Raw genomic sequence first — 14,994 nt, 5'->3', positions numbered from 1 at the left:
AAATTTGTTTAACATCAGTGGTATAAAAGATAATCTAAACCTTAATCAAAGTTGAAATAGAAAAAAAACATAGAAACTGAAAAGAAACTGAAAATATAATACAAAGCAATCAACAGAGATTGCAAAAGAGAAATTCATGCTTGATCAAACCCATTCAAATCTTTGAACAGATAACAAAGAGAGCAAATAGGGAAATACAGTAAAACTCCTCCCATATGTTCTAGAGGTTAGGATTCCTGGTTTTCCCCCAGTTGGCCTGGGTTTGACTCCCGATATGGGAAAGAGCATTTATTTTTATGGTCGGCACGGTAGCACAGTGGTTAGCACTGTTGCTTCACAGCACCAGGGTCCCAGGTTCAATTCCCAGCTTGGGTCACTGTCTGTGTGGAGTCTGCACGTTCTCCCAGTGTCTGCGTGGGTTTCCTCCGGGTGCTCCGACAAGTCCTGAAAGACATGCTGTTAGGCGAATTGGACATTCTGAATTCTCCCTCAGTGTACCCGAACAGACTCCGGAGTGTGGCGACTAGGGGCTTTTCACAGGAACTTCATTGCTGTGTTAATGTAAGTCTACTTGTGACAATAATAAATATGATTACTATAATAAAGATTATTATAGTAGACACACTATATTTGGATTTCCAAAATGCCTTTCATAAGAGACTGCATAGTAAACTCACCAGTAACATCACAACCCATCTGGAGTCAAGGGACAGATAGCAGATTGAATAGAAAGATGGCATCAAAAGAGAAAAACACAGATTTTGAGCTGAAAGGTGGGGTTGCTGATTGCAATAGCAGCAAGTGGTGTTCCACAGGGATCGGTGCTGGGGCCACCTATTGTTCACAATTTACATAAAGAATTTGGACTCTGGAATTTGAAGTACAATCAGAAAATCTGAAGGTAACACTAAATTGTGGCATGTCTTTTTGACATGACACAATACAGGAATACATTTTTAAAAAGTACAAAATTATCATGTAATTGGCAAATGAATTTCAATATGGAGGAAGAGTGTGAAGTAGGAAGGATAAGGAGGCTACATGGTCCTTGAAGTGTATGTGCTCAAATGCAGTAGTGAAACAGAATAAATAAAATAAATAAATAATCTTTATTGTCACAAGTAGGCTTACATTAACACTGCAATGAAGTTACTGCGAAAAGCCCCTAGTCGCCACATTCCGGCACCTGTTCGGGTACACAGAGGGAGAATTCAGAATTCTCAGCTGGTAGGGGAATTGAACCCACACTGCTGGCCTTGTACTGCCCACTGAACTAACCAACCCCCTAAAGTATCTGGGGGGTGGAAGTGGACAAATCAAAAACACAACTTAATTTTTCAATGTACAGATTTCACATGCAGAGCAGTTGTTCATATATAGCATAAATGCATTTAAGTGGAAATTATTATGAGGGAGAAAGTAATAGAAAAATATATAGATGGGGTTAGGTGAAGAAGAGTGGAAGTGGTTCATGTGACGTCCACCATCTGCATGAATCTGTGGGGCAAATGGTCTGTTTCTATGCAGTAGATGCTTCATTGTACATTATGAACTGTTAATGTAATTAAACTCTCAGTGAAAGTTATTTTAAAATTATATACGTCTCATTTCTTGGCACAAAGCACCACGAGTTCCACCAGTGAAAGATCAAGGAAACAGATCCCGAATCAGCTCCAGCCATAACAGGGATTAAACCCTGTTCTGTTGGCACCAATCTGATCCATACTGGCCATTCAGCCAACAAAGTCAATCAAAGTCAGTGTTGCTGTGTCAACATATATTTTTACATGCATGATGTAGCCTGGAGCTATGGATAGCGATGATAGGGGCTCCATTTTCTTTCCATCATATGACAAATCAGGAATCCTTCCCGTTCTTATCACCTGCCATTAATATATGTTGGAAGAATTTTACAAGTTGATATTCAATTTCTTGGGCCGCATTATGAATGCACCTTCCTTAGTCGTCAAGTCCTGCAGTCAGACTTCAACCCAGAGCTTCCGGCTTAGAAGCAGAGACATTATCCACTGTACCACAAGACCTCCATGTCCTACTTACTGAAGAACAAATTCCCTAGTGCTTGAAAATTAAATTTTACAAATATGGAGGCTCATTCCTCTGAACGTTTAACTATTGTTTGAAATTTTAAAAAGTTTAGTTTTTGCATTTTGTTTATGCCTCTTTTATCTTAGTGCCCTTAGTGTTGGGTGGGGTTACTGGGTTATGGGGATAGGGTGGAGGTGTTGACCTTGGGTAAGGTGCTCTTTCCAAGAGCCGGTGCAGACTCGATGGGCCGAATGGCCTCCTTCTGCACTGTAAATTCTATGAAATCTATGAAATCTCTCTCAACGACCACTCTTTCCATTTCTTTCTTTTGCATTTATAACACATTTGACATTGAATTAAGTATTCAAACTACACTCCCTTTTTCAGGCTCTGATTGATTCACTAACAATTCTTTAATCTGATGGACGAAAGATTTGTAATTACTTTCCCTGTTTGGATAGGTCTTAGATCTCCTGTAGAAGGGTGCTGTACCGGAATAGGTCCCAGATTTCTTGTAGCCACAATGGCTTTCTAAGTACAGTAAATTCCAGTTCAAACCTCACAGAAAGTCTGTGGATAAGTGCAAGTGTAATGACCATCTGGCACATTCACTCACAACTAAGTGTGGAATCTGGCTCCACATCTCAGCAATAATCACTAAAGTAAAAACGAATTCAATTTATTTTTGAATGGACTCAATATTTTTGCTGAATTATTAGTTAGAGGATGCTGAACAGAATATGCATATTAAAGCAAGCATGTATGGAACTCTACTTTCCCCAGCTGGTGCAGTAATACAAGTAGAGAGCACAACTGTAGTTGACTGCTTGTGCCTTTCTTAGCAACTAATCGCTCAATGTAATTAAACTGAGGGATTAGACTCCAGTAGCAAAACATTCTGACTAATATATAGTGAGACACCTTGTGAGAGCGAAACCCCTCCAACAAAAAGCAAATGGTACTCCAAAAACACCTCCAAACAATCAATACCTTTCTCATCTCATAATAAAGCAATTAGTTTCTTACATTAATTAAAATATGAATGCAAATGCAGGCATGCTGCACATGATCAGTTCATAGTTTTAACCCCAGGTGTAGGAAAAACAGTTTTATTATTTCTTCTAGGAGGACAATGAAATCTCAATGGAAATGTTTCGATAAGGCCAATGATGGTATTGTATTGGCATCGCTGATTTATTAGAGGATTGCAAACATTTTGATAGCTCAGTGTCTTGTGTTCAATGTGAAATTTTCCTTAGTCGTTATAATGGATGAAACACCCCCACTCCATCCAATAGGAAGAGGCATTGACCCATAATTGAATCTGTTCATTCTGGTCGTATGCACAAGATACATATTATGATCGCAGCTGATGTTACTACCGAACAAGTCAAATCCCAGAATGAAACCTGGCTAGATAGATCCTAACATTTTTTTTTAAGAAACCATGGAACAAAGTTACTGAACAAATTGACAGGAATTTCCGAATGAACTTTTAACATAAACAATAAAATATTTATTAAACAAAATGAATTATATCACACCAGACAGTAAGGTTGGAATGATCTCAATACAAAGACAAGAAAATGATTCAAACTCATACTATTCCTTTTCTCCCAGAAATACCTTTACAGACATACACAAATTCAGAAAGATTAAATAAATTTACAATATCTTTCTTATACTCTAATATTCAGGTTAAGTATGAAATGCATGTGAATTAACAGGTGAACTGGCCTGGTCAGGCATACTGCTCTCCCAAAGTAAATGACAGATGCAGCCAAAGCAGATTCCATAGATTTCTCAACAACCCATCAGATGTTTAACACAGAGCCCACCAGTCTCATTGTGACATTCTTATGAGGGGTTTTGATCGCAACATTTGAAGATCATACCTTGGAATTCTCTTCAAATGTTGCTCCCACTCACACAACCTCAACAAGGATACAGTGAGGGTTTTAATCTTGCCTTAGGAGACTCATTTCACCTGGATCTCAGACTCCGCTCAAGCTTCACCTTCCAAGCACACTTACGGATCTTCAGCCATGCCAAGCAGAACACCACTCCGCCAGAGGATACCTTTGCCCTTATGACCCATAGCACAACATCACCAACCTCAACTGCCCGCTCAGGTTTTCTGGGCTTTTCCCGAGCCCACTTTGCTTCATATCTGCTCCACATAAGGCATGATTTATTATGTTTTAGGTGTAACGTAAGTGGCTTCCTTGTGGTGCACTTGACAAAGGAAGGTTCAGAAGTGGAGATAACTTCAACACGTTTATTGAACTATTTACCCTTCTATTACTCGGGTTCGACACTACTGCTAATCCTACTATAGCTACCCAGACTGACTAACCAGTTGCTGCAATCCACGTGGTGGGTGTAATATTGAATCAACCCTGTGTCTGTTCTCACTGACTGTCTCCACTGGAAAGAGGCAGATCATGTGGGTGGTGTCCTTTATATATGGGTTGGTGTAATGCTCCCCTGTGGTCATGTCACCTCCTTGTGTATCGTGAATGTCCATTGGTCGTCTCCAATCTAACTGATCTATTGGCTGAGTATGTGTGAGAGATGTTTCTGGTGCTCCCTCTAGTGTCTAGCTAGCCTACATGTATTTATATTGATACACATCACAAGGCAGAGGAGCAAAAGTAGACCATTTTGCTCATTTGAGTCTGCCCGCCATTAAATAAGATTATTACTGATCTGATGGCATAATCCTCAACTCCACTTTCCTGCCTTATCCCCATAACCCTGTATTTCCTTACTAATTAAAACATGTCCAACTCCACTGTGTTAGCCCCAGCACCCCTTCCCCATGGCTTCCCTCCCTTCACCCACCACCCACGTTGACCCCCTCCCCCTCACACACACACACACACACAACATCTCACACAGTTCCTTTCCGCCAGCTCCATGGTCCCTTACTTCCTGTGGCACAAGACAAAGGAATGACCCCCAGCTGTCCATTCCTGTAGCAGGCAAGGCTCTGCTCACTGTTGCCATTGGGCAAGTCACTGACGGTACCTGACACAAAGAGCCAAAACGTGCAGCCTTTGAGTTGCTGCCGCTCATTATCAGCTGAGACCACCCCCGAGTGGTGGGGCTCAGGGGACAGCAGTCCTGCTGAAAGAGGGGAGGGGATAACTGGGCTGAGGCTTGGGAATCGCTCTCCAAATACAAGTAACACATCAAATGACCTACGTCAACATACTTCATGACCTTCTTCTTCTACATATCTAACCTTTCTGTTCTTCAAACAGCATACAAAAACAAATGGAGCTATTAACTTTAATGTTTCTACTGTAGACCCTCCCCACCCCCTTAGTTTAACATGACGGAGTGCAGCTATCCATGCATATATATTTGATATTAGTACTCCTTAATTTAAGTGGCAAATTTTATTTGAGGAAATGCAAGGGAATAAGCAGTACCACTGCAGATTAAATTCAAGGACTAAAGCAGAGGAACTATTTCTTGTCAAACATGTTTGAATCAAAAACTCTGCATTCTGCCTTTTATTACACCACTAGATTTTTGTTTTGAATAAGAATGCGAACACTGCCATGCATTCCCACCTTGGAGCAAGAGAGCAATTTCTGATTCATTCCAATTGCAATCTGCAACTTGTTGCATTTTCAACAACAGCACCAGCAAGCGAGAAATTATGCCTCACTCTTCCCTAGCCACCACATTTCTCAGTCAACAAGTGCGCCTACTTTTACAATTCCGCTTATTATTGAATCATGCAGACCTACAAAGTCCAGGAATTACCTTTTGAAAAGGATGAGGAAATTTCAGGTCATGAAACATAAATTGTATCAATGACTGTAAGGTGAGAAGTGGATGTGAGGCAGAAGATCAGGTGTGATTGTGTGTCAGAGCATGCTTGAGGGAACAAATTGCTCCCATTTCTTATGTTCTTATTTATTCCTCTTGAAAGACCCCATCAAGAAAATCACTGACAATAAATGGGATAGGTGCTAAGTCTGCCCTATTCAGAAATCTTCAGCAGCCCTCAAAGATCTAGCAACCCACTTGAGGTTTATGTTAGCTGGGAATGAATGGAAAAAGGAATCAAGATTACTTGTTCCACATTTGGAATACCGGTCAGGTTTGGGTCTTTTCTTGAAGAAGGATTATAATAGAACCGAAGAACAAGACACACAGAATTACTGTGATGATACCAGGGTTAAGGTCAGAATTACAAGATTTAGAGTAACTAAGGATGTATTACATATATTGTGGGAAGATTGCTAGAATACTAAAATAATATAAAGAATTACACTAAAACTATATCAGTTGCAGGCAAAAGGAAGACTAGATCCCAGGATTCCAAAATTAGCACGTTTACTTCATGGAAATTGTTTTCACACAGGGTTTATTGGAATATGAAATGTAGTGGTGATCGAGATTTAAATTGACTACAGCATTCAAAATGGTTCTGGACAATAATATTAAGATTGTAAGGGGAGAAAGCGGGAAAATCATAGTTCCTCCTAATGGATTTTGTGGAAATGTGGTTAGAAAAAAAAGTTGTCAGCATGGTTGCCTCATTAGATAAATCCTAAATTAGAACACCAAGATCTGTCAGTAACAGACACCCAGATTACGTGGAACTGAATGGAATTAAAGATTGAATATAGAGCCTCGAAGTTTCATGGTATGTGCCTATGTGGTGAACAAAGATAAATAGCTTCACCTGCTCTAAAGAGGGCAAAGAATATCGGTTTCAGTTATATGAAACCAATAGAAGATTAAATTCTTTGTTGCCTAGAGAGAAGCTAGTTAAATAGGAATATTGTTATTCTGTTCCATTTATATCAAAGTGCATTCAATTCTTTATTATCTGGCATGCGCAGGAAATGAGTGGTGCCAATTAATCAAAAATGCCAGTCAATGGAGTGTTCAATTTACCAGTGCCAGACTGGTAGCATATCAATTTGCAAGTGGTCAGGAAATAAAGAGCAGCATTCTTTTTACTTCTAATTTGCAACAGTACATTCAAATACAAAATGAAGCATAAAATAATAAAGTATACAGGCACAGGTTCCAAATAACTTTGTAATTGTTTCCAGTTGGTAAGTGACAATTTGTATTAGAGAGATCATCAGACATTCCGGTTCGTAGAGAATTCTGGTTGGTAGAGTGTCAGGTAACACTATATTTACTGTAGTGCTTACAAACATAGAATGTAAACCAATGATTCTGGAATTTAATTTTATGTCCCATGTATGAGGCCAGAAAATCCACAAACAATTCTCAGGGAATAAATTGGATTTGCATAGCACCATTCTTAATCTCCCACAAATAACGATTTACTTTGTTACTTCAAAATGCAGTATTGTTATGCAGTAACACAGTGGTTACTTTAAATACAAAGCACGAAGGGAACACATGACTATTTAATCTAGTTTTTTGAAAGAATATTAGCTAAGAAATTAGCTAAATTCCCTATTCATCTCAAATAATGCTTTGGGAGCTTAGCTGTCCGTGGGAACAGACAAAAAAGGCTTCATATTAACATTACCTCGCAGCCCCAACAGTACAACACTCCATTGGTACATTAATGAAGCATCACATTAGATTATATACCCAAATCCTGGAGTGTTGCTTGAACCTCCAACCTTCTTACTCAAGGGGCAAGAGCATGAACACAGAGCCGAGGCCAACAATGGAATTCATCATTGACCTTCGATTCATACATAAACTGGAAATTATAACTTTATGAACCAAAAACCTCCTGGTAACTGCACATGCAACAGCATTTTTTTTCTTCATCTGTTACATTAGTTATGAAAGCACATCATATTCATGGTTATGAATTAGCAATGAGTTCCCCCATAGTGTAAGTGCATAGAGGTCTGCAAACCAAGTCCAATGTTTGAACGCCAAATTGTGCCAAATTAGAATGAGAGAACAATACAATCATTACCCGATTAGTAGTATGTACCAAAAAATAACCATGTTGTATTCATCAATTAATAAAACTGCCTTTGATTTAACCAATTCTGTGATTCAGAATACATAAACTGATCAACAGGGAATTTACAGTAAACACACCATACAAGTAAGTTTATTTGTCCAGTTACAAAACTCTAAAACTATCTCAGTTACATGGGTTAATCTAAATCCAATACTCCAGTCTCCCATTGCAGCTACATTCGCCTATATTTGTGAAATAGTTTGGCTCCGATTTTACCTGCCCCCACATGGGACCTGGGGGACCAGACGCGTGTCAGTTGCTCCATATCCGTCAGGTTTTTTGAGCAGGAAAGGAGTGGTATTTGATAATGTCAGCATGATCCCATCTGCAATGTTAGGTAAAACCTGCTGGCAGCAGGATTCTGGTTCCATAGACACTCTGAAGACAAGTTTTAAATTTATTTGCACTTTTTCTTGTCGACCAGGTGTGCTCCTCCGAGCATTTTGGGACTTTCCCGATAATGGGGGATAATGATTCCCCAATTGTAGCTGGACACATGCATACTACTAATAGTTGTAGCGAGCTTTGAAACGTTCCCCAACACTGCCCAGCCTCATGCCATGGCCTCTAGTATTCCCTCCCACTAACTGCCAAACTGATGTTGAGAGGCTGTGTAAATTGGGCCCAGACGCTCTTGGAACTTTGAAGAATAAGAGATGGTCATGTTGTAACATCCAAGATTCCAAAGGGGCTAACAAAGTAGACACATGGGTTGTTTTGCTGTCTTGGGAATCTAGAACAAAGGTGGAATTTGTTCACTCAAAAGGGTTGAGAATCTTTGGCATTCTCTACACCAGAGGGTTGTGGATGCTCCATACAAGGCTGGACAGACAAATCTTTGGTCTCTCAGGGAATCAAGGGGAGCAGGCTGGTAAATGGAGTTGAAGTTCAAGACAGCAATGATCATGTTGAATGATGAAGACTTGATGGCCATTTGGTCTCCTCCTACTTCTATCTTGTGTTCTTGTGCATTCCTAGCTGCAGCTTCTCACTGCTTGTGTCTTCCAACTGTCCAGCTTGTGGAGCAGAAGTTTCCAGCATTTTATTGCAGCAAGACTATTATGTATTACACTCAGCATGGCGACTCAGTGTAAGTACCCATTATTGAACTAATTTTATTTACACCACCCAATAGAACACTTTAGTTTTGACTATCAATTCCATTTAATGGTTGGGACGGTGACATGGATTTGATATATTTAAAATCAACCCCGACTCACATTGCTCTACTGCTGGATTCTGTGATGCCAACAAGTTTTTAAGTTTCTTTTTACTTTCGCTTTGAACTGTATTAGGAAGCTGGGCTACAGGAAGGTTATCATGCTTCTTTTCTCAGGTTTCCTCTTTCAAGCAAATGATCTACACGACACTGACAGATTCTCTCTCCAATCTTCGCTAGATATATGAAGACAAATAATATCTCTTTACAACAACTCCAACCTCAGTGGTTTTTCACCATGACCATCAGTCCAGCATGATGTAACATGACTCATCTTCATTTTGCCTTGACTTTTCTTTTACCTTGCTGTTGGCATCAAAGTTAAGCAAACTAAATCTTGTCCTAGTAGTGTGTTTAAACACCAACTCAACCTGTTATAGGACTACTGGGTTATTTTAAGAAGGCAGAAAATTGTCCAGCCTGTGTCAGAGAACCATGGAAGTTACTACCTAGCAAATACTTCTGCAAAGACCTCCTCGCAATCTATGCATTTCTTTCTGAAGCACTATTTGATGGTGCTGGAGTGCGAGTGACTCCATTCTTACTCAGAAACATTTCAAACGAGAAGGCGAGTCGGATGCTGGCACACCAGCTTCGTAAGAGGGAGGCAGCAAGGGAGATTGGTGGAGTTAAGGATAGAGGGGGGGAATACGGTGCGGAGTGCGGTGAGAATAAACAAGGTATTTAGGGACTTCTATGGGGATCTGTACAGGTCTGAGCCCCCAGCGGGGGAGGAGGGGATGTGACGATTCTTAGATCAGCTGAGGTTCCCGAGGGTAGAGGAGGAGGTGGTGGCTGGTTTGGGGGCGCCGATTGGGCTGGAGAAGCTGGTTAAAGGATTGGGGAGCATGCAGGCGGGAAAGGCCCTGGGGCCGGATGGGTTCCCGGTTGAATTCTACAGGAAATAAGTGGACCTGCTGGGCCCGTTGCTAGTGAGGACTTTCAATAAGGTGAGGGGGGGGGGGGGGGGGGGGGGGACCTTGCCCCCGGCAATGTCTAGGGCGCTGATTTCTTTGATCCTGAAGCGGGACAAGGATCCACTGCAATGTGGGTCGTATAGACCGATCTCGCTCCTCAATGTTGATGCCAAGTTGCTGGCAAAGGTGCTGGCTACGAGAATGGGGACTGTGTCCCTGGGGTGATTCATGAGGACCAGACGGGATTTGTGAAGGGTAGGTCATTAAATACAAATGTGCGGTGGTTCCTCAATGTGATTATGATGCCCCCGGTGGAGGGGGAAGCGGAGGTAGTGGTAGCTATGGACGCGGAGAAGGCCTTTGACCGGGTGGAGTGGGAGTATCTTTGGGAAGTGTTGCGAAGGTTTGGGTTGGGAGAGGGGTTCATCAGCTGGGTCAGGCTGCTATATAGAGCCCCGGTGGCGAGTGTGGCTACGAATCGGCGGAGGTCGGAGTACTTTCGGCTGTACCGGGGGACGAGGCAGGGGTGCCCTCTGTCCCCCTTGTTGTTTGCACTGCCAATTGAGCCTCTGGCCATGGCACTAAGGGAGTCCAGGAAATGGAGGGGACACCGGGTGTCGCTGTATGCTGACGACCTGTTGCTGTATGTGGCAGATCCAGTGGAGGGGATGGCGGAGGTCATGCAGATCCTTAGGGAGTTTGGGGACTTTTTTGGGGTATAAACTTAATGCAAGGAAGAGGGAGCTCTTTGTGGTGCATTCAGGGGACCAGGGATGGGGGATAGACGAGCTACCGCTGAAGAGGGCGGAAAGGAGCTTTCCGTACCTAGGAATCCAGGTGGCTAGGAGTTGGGAGGCCCTGCACAAGCTCAATTTGACGCGGTTGGTGGAGCAGATGGAGGAGGATTTTAAAAGGTGGGATATGCTGCCACTCTCACTAGCGGGTAGGGTGCAATCGGTCAAAATGACGGTCCTCCCGAGATTTCTTTTTGTGTTCCAGTGCCTTCCCATTATGATCCCCAAGGCCGTTTTCAAACGGGCAAGTAGGAGCATCATGGGATTTGTGTGGGCGAATAAGACCCCGAGGATGAAGGGAGTGTTTCTGGAGCGTAGCAGGGACAGGGGGGGCTGGCGCTGCCGAATTTGTGCGGCTATTATTGGGCAGCCAATGTGGCGATGATCCCTAAGTGGGTAATGGAGGGAGAGGGGGCGACGTGGAAGAGGTTAGAGATGGCGTCCTGTGTGGGCACGAGCCTGAGGGCGCTGACAACGGCACCGCTGCTGCTCTCGCCGACAAGGTACACCACGAGTCCGGTGGTGGCAGCGGAGGCAACACAGGGGTGAGGTGGGAGCCTCGGTTTGGTCCCCGATTCGGGAGAATCATCGGTTCGACCCGGGAAGGATGGATGGGGCAGGGATTAGAAGAATGGGGGACCTGTTCATCGATGGGACGTTTGCGAGCCTAGGGGCGCTGGAGGAGAAGTTTGGGTTACCCCCGGGAAACGCTTTCAGGTACATGCAAGTGAGGGCGTTTGTGAGGTGGCAGGTGAGGGAAATCCCGCTGTTCCCGGCACAGGGGATTCAGGACAGGGTGATTTCGGGTGTATGGGTTGGAGAAGGCAAAGTTTTGGCGATTTACCAGGAGCTGAAGGAAGAGGAGGAGGCCTCGGTGGAGGAGTTAAAGGGTAAGTGGGAGGAGGAGCTGGGGGAGGAGATAGATGAGGGTCTGATGCCCTGAGTTGGGTTAATTCTTCCTCCTCTTGCGCCAGGCTCACCCTAATACAGTTCAAAGTTACTCACAGAGCGCATATGACAGGGGCGAGGTTGAGTCGTTTCTTTGGGGTGGAGGACAGATGTGGGAGGTGCTCGGGCAGCCCGGAAAATCCCGTCCATATGTTCTGGTCGTGCCCGGCACTGGATAGGTTTTGGAGGAGTTTTGCGAGGACTATGTCCAAGGTGGTGAAAGCCCGGGTCAAGCCGAGCTGGGGGTTGGCATTATTTGGGGTAACGGACGAGCCGGGATTGCAGGAGGCGAAAGAGGCCGGTATTCTGGCCTTTGCATCCCTGGTAGCCCGGCGGAGGTTTTTGCTATTATGGAAAGATGCGAAGCCCCCTAGTGTGGAAGCTTGGATCAATGACATGGCTGTGTTCATCAAGCTGGAGAGGATAAAGTTTGCCTTGCGAGGGTCTGTGCAGGGGTTCCTCAGGCGATGGCAACCGTTCCTAGACTATCTCGCGGAGCGTTAGGAGGAAGTCAGCAGCAGCAGCAGTACAGGGGTGGGGGGGGGGGGGGGTCTTTTGGGGGGGGGCGTTTGGGTGGGAGGGGGGGGCTTCCCTATTGGTGCTTTTAATTGTCATATGGAGGGTTATTGTATATGGGGGAAATCTAATGTTTAATTGTCATATAATTTTTGATTGTTGTGTTCTTGTTTCTTTCTTTTTGTTGGGGGGGGGGGGTTTGAAAATCTGTTGAAAAATTTGAATAGATATTTCAAACGCTTCTGACACCACCATCTCTGGAAACCCATAAATTGTAAACCTACGTCTCAAAACGTCAATAGTTTGGCACTTGTGGTAATGAATATCGACTCAACATTTTTCTACTTGCTATTGTTGTCAACCAAAACCAATTCTCTCCCTTCCACCTCAAGAGAAATCGATATGTATTCGTTCCCATGGTTCAGTGTTTGACCATGGAAAGAAAGGAGCCTAGGGTGGATTCATTTCTCCTTCTGAGACAGACTTCACAACTTCTCACCAATTCTTCAACATCGCTGTCTACCTTGCCACTGCTTGCATACAGGCCACACTTATGATTGAAATACATGCAAGCACAGCAGGGCAAAACAGAGTAAGATAGTACAAGAAGGTACAACGGACAGCCAAAGCGGAGGCAAATGCACAAAAACAATAATGAAAATTGACCAAGAGATGCAAGTGACATCATGGGCACCACCCGGTTTTGTTTTTGCTTGCTCTACATTAAACAAAGAAAAACAGAAGGTGGGGGGGGGGGGGAGAAGAAAGCCCCCTGCCCCAAGTGGCATGTGTAATGAAATTCTCTCCTCTTTGCTGCTCTGTATATACACTTCCCCTGTTGTTATTATCACCCCATGGGTTTTTAGTTTTGTAATATTCTTGTTATTACTTTTCGGTTTCTTTTGTGCGCACATCTATAAATGTACCATGCATAAAACCCAATAAAATCATGCTTTAAAAAAAAAAATGATTGAAATACATATTATTAAAATCTATTGAACTGAAATTGAAATGCACCCCACCATGTTTTCTGCAACACTGGTACTCTCCAATTTGTCTCACTGCAACTTTAATCTAGTTTAATTAAGGGGTAAATTGTGAATGTATGCACAACATGAGACATAGATGTTAACTACTCATTGACTGAATGGAGATGCCTGGAGTTTTGTATTTGTATTCTATGGTACTTTTAGTAACACAAGTAATTTTAAAGTAATCACCAGTATGAATATGCAACTCTAGCATCAAATTGAGACTTGTAGTTAGATGTGGATATTTTCAAGTCCATAAAGTTACTGCAGGTGCAATTTTGCCTGGACTTCAAAACTTACATCTATTTCCAAATATAACAAAATATCACATTTTTATTTCTCAACAAGTTTTCTGTATAATACTGTTCTCTACTTTGCAATCTATTAGATTTATGTTTCATTATACTACTAAGTTGTAAAAACTACAATTATTTTCACTGTTGTCATGTGAGAATACCCTTGAAGAAATGAGTGTTTAAGAAATGTACCTTTAAGAAATGGAGCTGCTCATGTTACTGGAGTGATGGCAGAGTGTGGGTGGAGCCGAGCTCTACTTCTGCTTTTTTAGTTTCAGTTTGAGAGAGCTTAGGTGTGTCTGTGCTTTTCAGGGAGCTGCATCTGAAGTCTGCCATCCAAAAACTATCTATGGGTCATTTGGTGAATTCAAAGTACAAAGAACAAAGAAATGTACAGCACAGGAACAGGCCCTTCGGCCCTCCAAGCCCGTGCCGACCATGCTGCCCGACTAAACTACAATCTTCTACACTTCCTGGGTCCGTATCCCTCTATTCCCATCCTATTCATGTATTTGTCAAGATGCCCCTTAAATGTCACTATCGTCCCTGCTTCCACCACCTCCTCTGGTAGCGAGTTCCAGGCACCCACTACCCTCTGCGTAAAAAACTTGCCTCGTACATCTACTCTAAACCTTGCCCCTCTCACCTTAAACCTATGCCCCCTAGTAATTGACCCCTCTACCCTGGGGAAAAGCCTCTGACTATCCACTCTGTCTATGCCCCTCATAATTTTGTATACCTCTATCAGGTCTCCCCTCAACCTCCTTTGTTCCAGTGAGAACAAACCAAGTTTATTCAACCGCTCCTCATAGCTAATGCCCTCCATACCAGGCAACATTCTGGTAAATCTCTTCTGCACCCTTTCTAAAGCCTCCACATCCTTCTGGTAGTGTGGCGACCAGTATACTATACTCCAAGTGTGGCCTAACTAAGGTTCTATACAGCTGCAACATCACTTGCCAATTCTTATACTCAATGCCCTGGCCAATGAAGGCAAGCATGCCGTATGCCTTCTTGACTACCTTCTCTACCTGTGATGCCCCTTTCAATGACCTGTGGACCTGTACTCCTAGATCTCTTTGACTTTCAATACTCTTGAGGGTTCTACCATTCACTGTATATTCCCTAACTGCATTAGACCTTCCAAAATGCATTACCTCACATTTGTCCGGATTAAACTCCATCTGCCATCTCTCCGCCCAAGTCTCCAAACAATCTAAATCCTGCTGTATCCTCCG

At 43.0% G+C, this 14,994-nt stretch overlaps 1 protein-coding gene across 16 annotated transcripts in view; it reads right to left on the bottom strand.

Annotated features, from left to right (window-relative positions):
- ptpn13 (protein tyrosine phosphatase non-receptor type 13) overlaps positions 1–14,994 on the bottom strand; it is a 411,247-nt gene that overhangs the window by 353,497 nt on the left and 42,756 nt on the right. The gene's annotated exons all lie outside the window — the stretch shown is intronic.

The sequence above is a fragment of the Scyliorhinus torazame genome, chromosome 3, assembly GCF_047496885.1.
Source record: "Scyliorhinus torazame isolate Kashiwa2021f chromosome 3, sScyTor2.1, whole genome shotgun sequence".
Lineage (NCBI taxonomy): Eukaryota > Metazoa > Chordata > Chondrichthyes > Carcharhiniformes > Scyliorhinidae > Scyliorhinus > Scyliorhinus torazame.
The sequence above is the reverse complement of the archived record's forward strand: the minus strand, read 5'-3'. Positions and strand labels throughout refer to the sequence as shown.